This window comes from Danio aesculapii, chromosome 15 (assembly GCF_903798145.1).
Source record: "Danio aesculapii chromosome 15, fDanAes4.1, whole genome shotgun sequence".
NCBI lineage: Eukaryota > Metazoa > Chordata > Actinopteri > Cypriniformes > Danionidae > Danio > Danio aesculapii.
Genome location: NC_079449.1, coordinates 44,963,279 through 44,977,272, shown reverse-complemented (window position 1 = coordinate 44,977,272; position 13,994 = coordinate 44,963,279). Strand labels below are relative to the sequence as shown.

Sequence of the window (13,994 nt, the reverse complement as noted above, 5' to 3'; positions counted from 1 at the left end):
GTTTCTCCGTAATGGCTGCGATTGCCCTCCCGCTTCTTGCTTAGCTGAAACTCATAGAAGGTAATGTTATGAGGGACTCAATTTTGCACGACTCCTCTCATCAGCCAGTGAAACAGCAATAAAGGCAAATTGCTCCTGGGAGACATGAACGCTTTAGAATAAATTACGTACGGGAACAGAGGTGTAATTAATTTACAGGCTGTATTGATAGTCCCCCTTCACTGCTCACTATATGTCTTCATCTCGGCTAACGTCTTCATTATTTGGAGGGCAGGAGAGAAGCGAGTCAACAGACGAAATGAATTGCCATAAGACTTGTACACAAACCGTTTCCACCGTGTCAGTGTTTCTCTCAGGCTTTTAATTAGCATGCTGAAAAATTATTAGATAAGTGTGTGCTTAAGCCTTTTAGATATGCATGCAGGGAGAAAAGTACAAGTGCAGACATGAATTAATGTGGGTTTTAATGATGTATTTAACGGGCTTTTTAGAATTTGTGACTAATATATATATATTTATCTTATTATTTCAGCTAAAACTGATGACGCACTGAAAACAAAGGAAAATGTGAAAGAAGGAGCAGCTATAAAGGAGGAAGGTAAGTCATTCAGTCTAATATAAACAGTAAAGCAAAGCTTAATGCTTTATTTTAAGTTACAATTCACACTATTAACAAACCAGACCTATAACTCAATAAACTATTAATTAGCTGCTTATTAATAGTTAGTAAGGTATTAGTTGGATTTTGGTTTGGGAATTGGTAAGGACTATGGATGCAGTATAAGATTGTATTTTATAGCTGCAAATTAACAGTTCATATCTTAATAATAGGCAGGTAACGAGACAATAGTTAACAGTGTGAATTGTAACTTAAAATAAAGTGTTAACCATGAAAATGAATATTAATGAAAGTGTGGTTACACTTCCTTGTACTACAAGGTAATAGTATTTGGTACATGTACTTACTATGTGGTTAGGATGACGTTTAGGTCTAGGGCAGGGATGGGCAAACTCAATCCTCGAGGGCCGGTGTTCCTGCATAGTTTTGCATCAACCCTAATCAAACACACCTGCTTGTAGCTTTCTAGTGATCTTGAAGACACTAATTAGGGTGTTCAGGTGTGTTTGATTAGTGTTGGAGCAAAACTCTGCAGGGACACCGGCCCTCGAGGATCGAGTTTGCCCATGCCTGGTCTAGGGTGTTGGGTTTAAAGCAGAGCTTCTCAATGCTATGGAATGTAACCTAGGTTATGGAATGCTCGCCCTTATTTTCTAAGAAATGCTTCCACACTAGCTAGTTTTAAGAAGATCTTTTTAAGACTGCATTTTTACATTCTTGATTAATCTTTTTATATTTTAGAACTTTTTTATGTATTGTATTTTATCGCATGTTTGATGTTCTATGTTGTTGTAGCACTTTGGTTCTTAGAAAAGCGCATTATAAATACAATTTATTTATATTATTAATCCACAGCCTGGTCAAACAGTTTTCAGCACATGTGTGAATGCAGTCCGATTGTAGTCCTGTTACTTTAATGACGAATCTACGAGGGCTGTATCTATAAATATCAATATCTATCAACAAACTGCATCTCCTGACCTCCCGGCCAAGCACACACATTGTTGATCTTCATGTTATCAGTACTGAAAAGGTGTATTATTATGAATTCTTCTCACAACATCATAATAACGTGCCTTAAAAACATGAAATCATTTGATCAATTTTCAGCTCAGCTCCTGATGCTCGGTCTTTCAGTGAATTCTGCATTATTCTTCACCGCATTACTGGATCTGGCAAACTGTCGCTCCGGGCTACAGTGTGTGGCTCACAGTCAAGTGATTTTCTTAAGCAGAGTTCATGCTATAATCTCACCCTTTGGAATCAATTGACTTCCTCCCTCCTAAAACACTTTAGTTTCTCTCTTAAACTCTTCTTGTTTTTGTGAAGTAACTCATTCTTTCTGCTGAGCGCTGGAAGGCTTTAAACACCACCTCCACCCCCGCTTGGTAGCATACAAAAATAGTCACAATTGCGCTCTAATCAAAGTGACTTTTGCTATTGACACTCAGTCTCTGTCTGCACGGTCTTTAAGTGACACAGTGAAAGAAGTTCAGGTTGGCCTATAGTCATCTGGCCACAGCAGGTGTGCGCACATTTATACTCGATATATATTTATGCTTGCTTTGGTTGCATTCAAAACTGCTTGACTTGGAGCCGGGTCCGGCAGAGCTGGTGAATGTACATGTGCATCACCTTTTTTTGTACTAAAACAAAAAATTTTATACTCCAATTTTTTTATACTCAAACATGTTACATTGTGACAGTTACTTCGATTCGCCCCCTGTGGTTACAAATAATAGTGCAATGATGAGCACGTGTGCTAATGTGTGTGTATACGTATATGGATATATATATATATATTCACAATGTATTCTGTGTAATACCTATGTGTACAATGAAGCTGGTCATTTGAGATTATTCTGGAAGGAATCATATTGACACATGTTCTCACCCTGGATGTAAATAGTTTTTTAATTTTCTTTATTAATATTTTTTAAGTGAATTTTCTTTTTATAATTTAAGACAATTTGAGTTCTATGTGTTATAGTTAGTACACTTGGCAATAATGTATGTAAATCGTATGTCGTCACATACTGAGATACAAATGTAACTTGAAATATTGCATGATTATACTCAAGTGAGTGTTAACAATAAACAAAGTAGATAAACTGGCAGACAGCTGGTATTTGTGAGTGCAGATATGTGTGAATTAGGGCTGGGCAAGTTAATGCATTATTATTGTTAAAGCAATTATTTTATCTCTTGTTAACACTTTTTAAAAAAATATTTATATATATATATTTATTTATATTTATATCTATTTTTTATAAGTCCATTGCTCACTGGGTCTCAATACAAACAGACAAACAATGGGTCACAGAAGGGCTGGGGTGTTGAACGCTGTCTAGGAATGTGCGTCATCATGCGTCTCAACCAATGAGAACATTTGGAACAAGCGTCATAATGCGTCTCAACCAATGGGAACATTTGGAATGTTCGTCATCGTGCATTTCAAACATTGAGAACATTTGGAACAGACAATGGGTGGCAACACACTACTCAACCAATAAGAACATTTGTAATGGGCCTCTCAACCAATGAGATCATTTAGAAATGTGTGTCATCATGCATCTCAACCAATGAGACCATTTAAAATGTGTCATCATGCGTCTCAACCAATGAGATCATTTAAAATGTGTCATCATGCATCTCAACCAATAAGAACATTTGGAACAGGCATCTCAACCAATGAGAACATTTGGAATGGACGTCATCATGCATCTCAAAAAATCAGAACATTTGCAACAGGCATCTCAACCGATGAGAACATTTGGAACGGGCGTCATCATGCGTTTCAACTAATGAGAACATTTCGAACAGGCGTCATCATGCATCTCAACAAATAAGAACATTTGGAACAGGCGTCGCAACCAATGAGAACATTTAAAATGTGTGTCATCATGCGTCTCAACCAATGAGAACTTTTGGAACGGGCGTCATCATGCATCTCAACAAATAAGAACATTTGGAACAGGCGTCTCAACCAATGAGAACATTTGGAAAGGTCGTCATCATGCGTTTCAACTAATGAGAACATTTGGAACGGGCGTCATCATGCATCTCAACAAATAAGAACATTTGGAACAGGCGTCTCAACCAATGAGAACATTTGGAAAGGTCGTCATCATGCGTTTCAACTAATGAGAACATTTGGAACGGGCGTCATCATGCATCTCAACAAATAAGAACATTTGGAACAGGCGTCTCAACCTATGAGAACATTTGGAAAGGTCGTCATCATGCATTTCAACTAATGAGAACCTTTGGAATAGATGTAATCATGTATCTCAACAAATAAGAACATTTGGAACAGGCGTCTCAACCAATGAGAACATTTGGAACGGTCGCATCATGCGTTTCAACTAATGAGAACACTTGGAAGGGGCGTCATCATGCATCTCAACAAATAAGAACATTTGGAACAGGCGTCTCAACCTATGAGAACATTTGGAAAGGTCGCCATCATGCATTTCAACTAATGAGAACCTTTGGAATAGATGTAATCATGTATCCCAACAAATAAGAACATTTGGAACAGGCGTCTCAACCAATGAGAACATTTGGAATAGGTGTAATCATGTATCTCAACAAATAGGAACATTTGGAACAGGCGTCTCAACCAATGAGAAAATTTAAAATGTGTGTCATCATGCGTCTCAACCAATGAGAACTTTTGGAACGGGCGTCATCATGCATCTCAACAAATAAGAACATTTGGAACAGGCGTCTCAACCAATGAGAACATTTGGAAAGGTCGCATCATGCGTTTCAACTAATGAGAACACTTGGAAGGGGCGTCATCATGCATCTCAACAAATAAGAACATTTGGAACAGGCGTCGCAACCAATGAGAACATTTAAAATGTGTGTCATCATGCGTCTCAACCAATGAGAACTTTTGGAACGGGCGTCATCATGCATCTCAACAAATAAGAACATTTGGAACAGGCGTCTCAACCAATGAGAACATTTGGAACGGTCGCATCATGCGTTTCAACTAATGAGAACACTTGGAAGGGGCGTCATCATGCATTTCAACAAATAAGAACATTTGGAACAGGCGTAGCAACCAATGAGAACATTTAAAATATGTGTCATCATGCGTCTCAACCAATGAGAACTTTTGGAACGGGCATCATCATGCATCTCAACAAATAAGAACATTTGGAACAGGCGTCTCAACCAATGAGACCATTTGGAACGGGTGTCATCATGCGTCTCAACCAATGAGAACTTTTGGAACGGGCGTCATCATGCATCTCAACAAATAAGAACATTTGGAACAGGCATCTCAACCAATGAGAACATTTGGAACGGGCGTCATCATGCGTTTCAACCAATGAGAACATTTGGAACGGGCGTCATCATGCGTTTTAACTAATGAAAACACTTGGAATAGGTGTCAACAAGCATTTCAACAAATGAGAATATTTATGAACATTTGGAACATCACATCACAACATCACAAACATCACCATGTCACTTGCTCTGGATCAGAGGATGATTTTCGAAGCTAATTTCCTGAGGCTAATTTCTCTCATTTGTGGCAAAAGCTTCACGCATTCTGTGTCGTTTCAAATGTGATAATATTCATGCCTTTGCGTTGACTTTCTATGTAATCTACACATGCTAAACTAGAATTGTTAAAGCTAAAACTCAAGCTGAATATGTAAATCCTAAACAGAAATGTGTTGTCAAAATCAAAAATAAACTAAAACATGCAAAAGCATTATGGAACTAAATAAACTACATTTATTGTAAAATGAAAAATGGTAATGCAATAAAAACTCATTGAAAAATGCCAAAGTCTAATAACCTTGATACAGACAAGCCTACATTCAAATCAGTGTTGAATCCCTCAGAGACTGTCACTCCATAGACTTTTCTTTGAGGCACAGACCTGCATTCTGTCTGTGTTCATGCAGATCATATATTTTAATGAGGCGTATAACAGCGTTTAACCCGTATCATTAGAGCAGCTTGCTCTTTCACCATGGAAAAGGGAAAGACTTTTTCTTAATTATGCTGTGCCGTGCGGGTCACCTTTGCAGGTGTGTACCTCTCTGTGTGTGACCGTATTAGAGACTGATATGACCATTAAACATTTAGAGTGAATTGAACCCCCCCCACACACACACCACACACACACACACACAGACTGCCCCCTGTATCCATTAATTTCTAATCTCACTATAACAAGCTGTGTTGTCATTCACAAGAGGTGTCTGGCATAGTGCTGAACAAGACTGTGTGTATGAAAGAAAATCACACAGTCAATATGACGGAGAACAATTAATGGCTGACATTGAGCTGCTTAATCAGATCTATCTATCTATCTATATAAGGCTAAATATTCACATACATATATATATTTATATGTAAATGTATGTGGATATATTAATATTTTTTTAATCACAATTAAGCGATAATAATTTTACAGTAATAAATAATTTTCTGAAACGATAAGCTCAAATTATAAATGGTTAAATTAAAAATCCATTGATGTAAATGCTCTCACCGGCCTCTTTATTAGACCTTACTAGTACTAGGTTGGACCCCCTTTTGCTTTCAGAACTGCCTTAATCCTTCGTGGCAGAGATTCAACAAGCTACTGGAAATGTTCCTCAGAGATTTTGCTCCATATTGACATGATAGCATCACGCAATTACAGCATATTTGTCAGTTGCACATCCATGATGCGAATCCCCCGTTCCACCACATCCCAAAGGCGCTCTATTGGATTGAGTTCTGGTGACTGTGGAGGCCATTTGAGTACAGTGAACTCATTGTCATGTTTAAGAAACCTGTCTGAGATGATTCACGCTTTATGACATGGTGCGTTATCCTGCTGGAAGTAGCTATCAGAAGATGGAGACACTGTGGTCATAAAGAGATGGACATGGTCAGCAGCAATACTCAGGTAGGCTGTGGCGTTGACACTATGCTCAATTGGTACTAATGGTGTGCCAAGAAAATATCCCCCACACCATTACACCACCACCACCAGTCTGAACCGTTGATACAAGGTAGGATGGATCCATGCTTTCATGTTGGTGATGCCATATTCTGGCTTGACCATCTGAATGTGGCAGCAGAAATGGAGACTCATCAGTCCAGGCTACATTTCTCCAATCTTCTATTGTCCAGTTTTGGTGAGTCTGTGTGAATTGTAGCCTCAGTTTCCTGTTATTAGCTGACAGGAGCGGCACCCGGTGTGGTCTTCTGCTGCTGTAACCCATCTGCCTCAAGGTTGGACGTGTTGTGCATTCAGAGATGCTTTTCTGCAGACCTCGGTTGTAACGAGTGCTTATTTGAGTTACTATTGCCTTTCTATCAGCTGGAACCAGTCTGGCCATTCTCCTCTGACCTCGCATCAACAAGGCATTTGCGCCCACAGAACTGCCGCTCACTGGATATTTCCTCTTTGTCGGACCATTCTCTGTAAACCCTAGAGATGGTTGTGCATGAAAATCCCAGTAGATCAGCAGTTTCTGACATACTCAGAGCAGCCCGTCTGACACCAACAACCATGCCACGTTCAGAGTCACTTAAATCCCCTTCCTTCCCCATTCTGATGCTCGCTTTGAACTGCAGCAGCTCGTCTTGACCATGTCTACATGCCTAAATGCATTGAGTTGCTGCCATGTGATTGGCTGATTAGAAACTTGCTTTAATTAGCATTTGGACAGTTGTACCTAATAAAGTGGCCGGTGAGTGTAAATTGTTTACTTGAATTACTGTTTTTTAATATGCTTTAAATTGTTTTAGTTATATTATTATATTACATTTGTGTTCATTTTGTGTGTGCGTGCGTGAGTGCGTGTGTGCGTGCGTGTGTGTTTTCTTCCCTTCTTGAATTTCTTTGTTGTTTGTGTCAGATAAATGTTTAACTTCTATTCTGTATAAAGTGTGAAAATTGATAACACAAGTGATAGTAATATTTTTGTTAAGGTTGTTTTTGCATGTTTTTAATAATCCTGAATAATTCTCTCAGATAAGAAAAATCACCAGATCCGTATTTTCCAATGCAATAGTGTTTATTTAATTGATTAATTCAGATTGTCATTACAGCCTAACTATACTGACTCACGCAAAGCGGTCAGCTGGTGTGTTGTCTCAGACAGAGACGGGTTAAGATAATCTCTTTAGAAATCAAATGATTTGACCTGTGAGCTCAACAGTAGTAGCTCCTTCAAGACTGTTGTTAAATATTTAGCGCTCTCCTGTCATGAATACAAATGCTGTGTAAATGAGGGTCTACAAGCTGTTGACCCCGAGACCGGAGTCTGCTGACTGGGGCTCACACGGGTCCAAATGATTTAATTGTTGTGACTCCAATTAGTATTTAATGATACGTTCTGAAATGCACCACCTGGTAAAGGATACGCTTAGACTCTAGAGCTTGCATAAATGACATTTCAGAAACAGCTCAGATTTGTCCATTTGGAAAAAAACATAAGGATAGACTGTTTGTAAACTTGATGATACAGTTGAAGTCAGATTTATTAGCCCCCCTTTGAATTTCTGTTTCTTTTTAAAATATTTTCCTAAATTATGTTTAATACAGCAAGGAAATTTTCACAGTATGTCTGATAATATTTTTTCTTCTGGTGAAAGTCTTATTTGTTTTATTTCGGCTAGAATAAAAGCAGTTTTAAATTTTTTAAACCCCATTTTAAGGTCAATATTATTAGCCCCTTTAAGCTATATATTTTTTTCGATAGTCTACAGAACAAACCATTATTAAACAATAACTTGCCTAATTACCCTAACCTGCCTAGTTACCCTAATTAACCTAGTTAAGCCTTTAAATGTCACTTTAAGCTGTATAAACGTGTCTTGAAGAATATCTAGTCAAATATTATTTATTGTCATCAAGGCAGAGCTAAAATAAATCAGTTATTAGAGATGAGTTATTAAAACTATTATGATTAGAAATGTGTTGACAAAACACACAAAAATTGGGTAAAAAAATAAACAGAGGGGCTAATAATTCTGACTTCAACTGTGCATGATATTTCCTTTATGCTGGTTCGTTTATCTCATGAAGTGTTAAGTGTCCTTGTATACACTGTCAAAAATGCTGGCTTCCACTAGGGATGCAACGATTATTGATTTTGGTTGTACGATTATAGTCTAGAATAATCACGGTTGTCACGATTATTATGCGTTTATGCGTTAATTTCAGAGAAAATCACATGAAAGCTCCTTAAATTTTGAAGTGTTATTTATCGCTGCTCAGTAACCAATTAATACAGCACAAAATAATAATAAAAAACAAGCAATAGTCCATTTCACATTAGACTTAAAAAGACATGAAAAAAGGTTTTGTCATATAAACATAAGTAATAATTTTACACTTAAAACAATAAATAAATAAATAAATAAATAAATAAATAAATAAATAAATAAATAAGTAAATAAATAAATAAGTAAATAAATAAATAAATAAATTAGTAAATAAATAAGTCAATAAATAAATAAGTAAATAAATAAATAAATTAGTAAATAAATAAGTCAATAAATAAATAAGTAAATAAATAAATAAATTAGTAAATAAATAAGTAAATAAATAAATAAATTAGTAAATAAATAAATAAATTAGTAAATAAAAAATTTGTAAATAAGTAAATAAATAAATAAGTAAATAAATAAATAAATAAATAAATAAATTAGTAAATAAATAAATAAGTAAATAAATAAGTAAATAAATAAATTAGTTAATAAATAAATAAGTAAATAAATAAGTAAATAAATAAATTAGTTAATAAATAAATAAGTAAATAAATAAGTAAATAAATAAATCTCTCCACACCACCACTAGTGTGCAGCAAACACTTGGATGATGCGACAGCAGCCACAGTACAACAGCGCCAGTGCGCTCACCACACACCAGCTATAGGGGGCGTGGAGAGACGGTAATAGAGCCAATTTAGTGGATTGGGAGGCCATGATGGGTAAAGGCCAATGAAGGGAATTTGGCCAGGACACCGGGGTTACACCCCTACTCTATGAGAAGTGCCATGAGATTTTGAATGACCACAGAGGGTCAGGAATTCGCTTTAACATCTCATCTGAAAGAAGGCGCGGATGCTGAAAGTATAGTGTCCCCTTCACTATACTGGGGCATTAGGACTCACACAGACCACGGGTTAAGCGCCCCCTGCTGGCCTCACTAACACCACTTCCAACAGCAACCTAGTTTTCCATGTAGTCTCCCTTCCAGGTACTGCTTAGCTTCAGTGAGTAACCGCTCTTGGGCTGCAGGGTGATAATAGCTGAGGCTTAGGGAAAGACTAAACAGCTCACTCATCATGACAGGGACTTGCCATCGCTTACTGCTGGTTTTAGTCACATATTTGAATTAGCTTTTTCTGTCATTTCATATTTCGCTAATGTTTTATTTAAAAGAAAAACCTCCATGTCTATTTAACAAGGAAAGCAGCCATTGGGGAGTCATCCATTGTCAAGAAGAAACAAAAGCGTGTGAGAGTCTGTTGTGGGAAAGGGAAAGTGTCAGAGTCGTTTTAAAGCAAGATCAGAACCACAGCGACAGATCAGAACATATGAAATGTCTTTTTACTGTCAGTGGGTCTTGCTGTAGTTCAACAGATGCGGCTCTGATATGCTGATCGCCAGGAACCGTGGGGATTTATATTCATCTGTGCAGCAGAGCAGAAACGCAACTGGAATTAAAGAAGTACACCGCAAACCATAAACCATGATAGATAGGACGAAGCTTCATACTGCGTTTTATTTAATGAACTTTTTTCTTAGATTTTATAGTTGTGTTGTCCTTTTTAAAGCCACAGATATCAAAAATAGATATTAATTATAATTAAGAATTCAGTTATAATTATAATTGAAAACATGAATGTAAAAAACAAATACATGTTAAAAAATCTATATAATTCACTCAAGGGAAAAAAAAGAATCCTATTAAAAATGTCCTGTTTTTTTCTTGAGTCATAAAGTAAAATAAGAGGAAAATAAATAAATAATCTGATGAGTGTTTTGAGCTGAAACTTTACACACACATTCTGGAGACACAAAAGACTTCTCTTAAAGGGCACCTATGGTAAAAAATCTACTTTTCAAGCTGTTTGGACAGCCATATGTGCATGTATTGTGTATAGACCGTCATATTGGGGTGATATAAGCACACCCAGTGCTTTTTTTTCAATTTAACAACATAAAAACGGTGGACCAATTGCAGCTGTTTTCAAACCGACCGCAACTTTACGTAGGAGAGCGGTCCCCCCGCCCACCAATATTGATTGACAGGCGCGTCATCATATCCCCAGTTTGTTGATTCACGTCCGCCATTTTCAGCGTGAGTCGAAGCGAAATCACTAAAGGAAAACCCTTGCTCTATTTTTAGATGCAAGGCTCATTAGGCTCAACACAAGAGCAATATTCTCCACATTATCGCTCTAATCAGAATTATTGGTTGTATCTTTTGGTAGTTTTGCAAACATGTGTACTTCTCATTGAGTCTACCTTATACTTCAGCCGTTTGCATTTCTCGCGATCCCAAAAGCTCCCTGTGATCTTAACTAGCATGCGTTTTAGAGTTCTAAACATCGGTTTCTATCAGGGTACACTCAAGTCGACGGCTGGGCGCCGCGGACCGCTGCAGAAACCTATGTTTAGAATTCAAAAATGCATGGCGCGACGATTCGGGACACTTCATGTCTCTGCCGCGCCACAGAGAGTGTCTGGTGTGCCGTGTCACGGCTTCGAGCGGCGCATCCGGTGCCTCAGTCAAAGTTAATTCAGTGTGCGTGGTTATTAGTTTCTGTGTACAAGCTCGGCACTTGAAACTAGCACACAGTTGGCTGTAAAACTGTACAAAGACACAAATGATTTTGTACTCTCTGCTTGGTCTGTGTCAGAGTCGTACATGTACGACTGAATGCTGTACCTTTCACTCCAGCTCGTTCTCGCAGTCTGCCTGTCAGACTCTTGCAAACGCAGAGCAGGTGAGCTCATGGCCCCGCCCCCTTGTTACGTTGGCGGGAAGCCGAAACTAATCTACATGTGAAGCACCACACCCCTAAATCAGCGAGCTGTGGACACGCCCCCAACATGACACTTTTTAACACATTATAATAAAAAAATCTGAATTGTGTTTTAAACTGAACCTAAACTGGCACACTCAGAAGAACCATAATATTAATATTAAATCATTAAAAAAAGGTAAACTATGTGCCCTTTAAATCTTGAAAAAGGGGTAAAATAGGTGCCCTTTAAATGCAAAGCTAAACATTTTCACGAGTGTCCTCCAAAATTAGCCGTAACATATTTATTTTAAGTATAGTTATATTCATTCGTTTAGCATCTCCTCTTGCTGACCTCTTCTTTACTACCGTTTCGTCATGGCAGTTACTCCGAGTCACCCCCTGTTGTCAAATAATAGTACAACGGTGAGTGTGTCAAGTATAAAAGCCTTCACAGTTCTCGGCTATTCAGTGGAGGATCACGCTGCGGAGCCAGGCCAAAGTATAAATCAGCCTTAAGTGGAAAAGAGGTTTAAGTGGTTGAGCCCAGCCCCAGAAAAACAACCCCATTGGATCGGCAGACAGAGAACTGTGATTGATTCAGAACACGTCTCCACTGCTCTAGGGTCAGTGGCGGTTTGCTTTACACCACTGCATCCCACGCACTCGGTGATGTAAGGCTGGAATGCAGCTGCTTGCCATGGAAACCCAATCCATGAAGCATGTCTACACTAGGCATGGGCTGGTAGAAGATTCTGATGGTATGATAACCTTGGATAAAAATAGTTTCATTGTATCACGCTATTGTAATGGTAAAACAGACAATTTTGGTGGTCTTAAAACCGGTTATCATCCCATGCCTATTCTACACTCTCAAAAGTAAAGGTACAGGAGCTGTCACTGGGGCAGTACCTTTTCAAAAGGTACATATTTGTACCTAAAGAGTCCATATTGGTACCTCAAAGGTACATTTTAGGTGCATTTGGGTACTGATATGTACCTTTGAGGTACCACTAAGGACTTTTTAGGTACAAATATGTACCTTTTGAAAAGGTACTGCCCCAGTGACAGCTCCTGTACCTTTATTTCTGAGAGTGTACACACTGTTTCTCAGCTAATCTGAAGGCCGCATGAAGTTTGGAGGTCTGTAGCTGTAGACTTCTGCACACGGTGTGGTTTTATTATTGTTTTATTGACTTTTTTCACATTTTTTTGTAGAAGCACATGCATCTGTGGTGGTCGATTTTATACACCTGAGGCCATAGAAGTGATTGAATGACTTCAATTCTTCGTAGGGATGTCCCAGTGTAGTGTAGTCAATGTTTAAATAAACCAAACGGCTGACTGAAATTTATTTCAACTTGTGTATTCACTGTCAGTCTTCCAGCGAATGGAAGGTATCAATAAAATAGCTTGGACATTTTGTCAAATAGCACATAGTATTGACCTCTGGAAATCCGTAAAGCATTTATAACTCTTACATTTCCAAGAAAATCAAGAAAAGAAAGTATTTTTGAATGAATCTTACTTAATCAGTTGTCATGTAAGACTGTTGCATGGGAAGAACATATTTATTATGATGTGAGATGTCCATCAGTCCTGTGTTCCACTTTTATTTACAATTTTAGACATCGTTTTACAGATTAAATGCATTATTGCAAGCCCGTGTCACTGACAATTGAGGTAAAAACGTTTGCATATCGCTCTCTCATTCAAAGCAACTATTTTCCATACTCCAGTGATTACTTATGCCTGGCTTATAAGCAGTGAATCAGTAAGTTGTACCCAGGGGAAATAAAATTGGCAGAAAATCAGACTGAGAAGATTTAATTATCACGCAGAGACCTTTTCCGTCGACCGGTCCGCTGAACCCAAAAAACCTAATCCGCCCGGACATCAGCCTCCACCTCCTCCTCATAATTTGTTTCCCATGCAATTACGCTCTTATTGATTTATTTAATTGCTGAAATATAAATGTTTTTTGTTTTAATCCACAGTTGATCCCTTGTCTCTCTTGTATTCGACGTTGACCATTGGAATATTTCTCCAAACAGCCTATCCAACGCTTCCAGTCAAGCTTCTGTGTATGTTTAAATTCAGATTCAATTAATGGCGGATTAGCATCCCGTCCTCTATGCAAATGCACAGCACCGGACACTTAAATAATCAATATCTTTCGTTTTTTACTTTTTGGAATATGTTTTTAAATTAGCTCAGTCGTAGAGGTTTAATAGTGCACTGAAGTCATGGTTCAATAAGTATCTCAGTTTTCAGGGGTTACAGTTCTATATGGGTATGGTACAACAGCAATAATAACCTATCCCCAGTGCTTGCTTTCTGTCTTTATTATGAACAGGCAGAAGGGCTTTGTC

General features: G+C 37.9%; 1 long non-coding RNA gene across 1 annotated transcript in view; it reads left to right on the top strand.

Moving 5' to 3' along the window:
• The first annotated feature begins 526 nt into the window (after window positions 1-526).
• Window positions 527-13,994, top strand: part of LOC130241755 (uncharacterized) — a 58,875-nt gene continuing 45,407 nt past the window's right edge. Inside the window, exon 1 of the long non-coding RNA XR_008838898.1 lies at window positions 527-598. This is a non-coding gene — a long non-coding RNA (uncharacterized LOC130241755). The remainder of the gene's footprint in view (window positions 599-13,994) is intronic.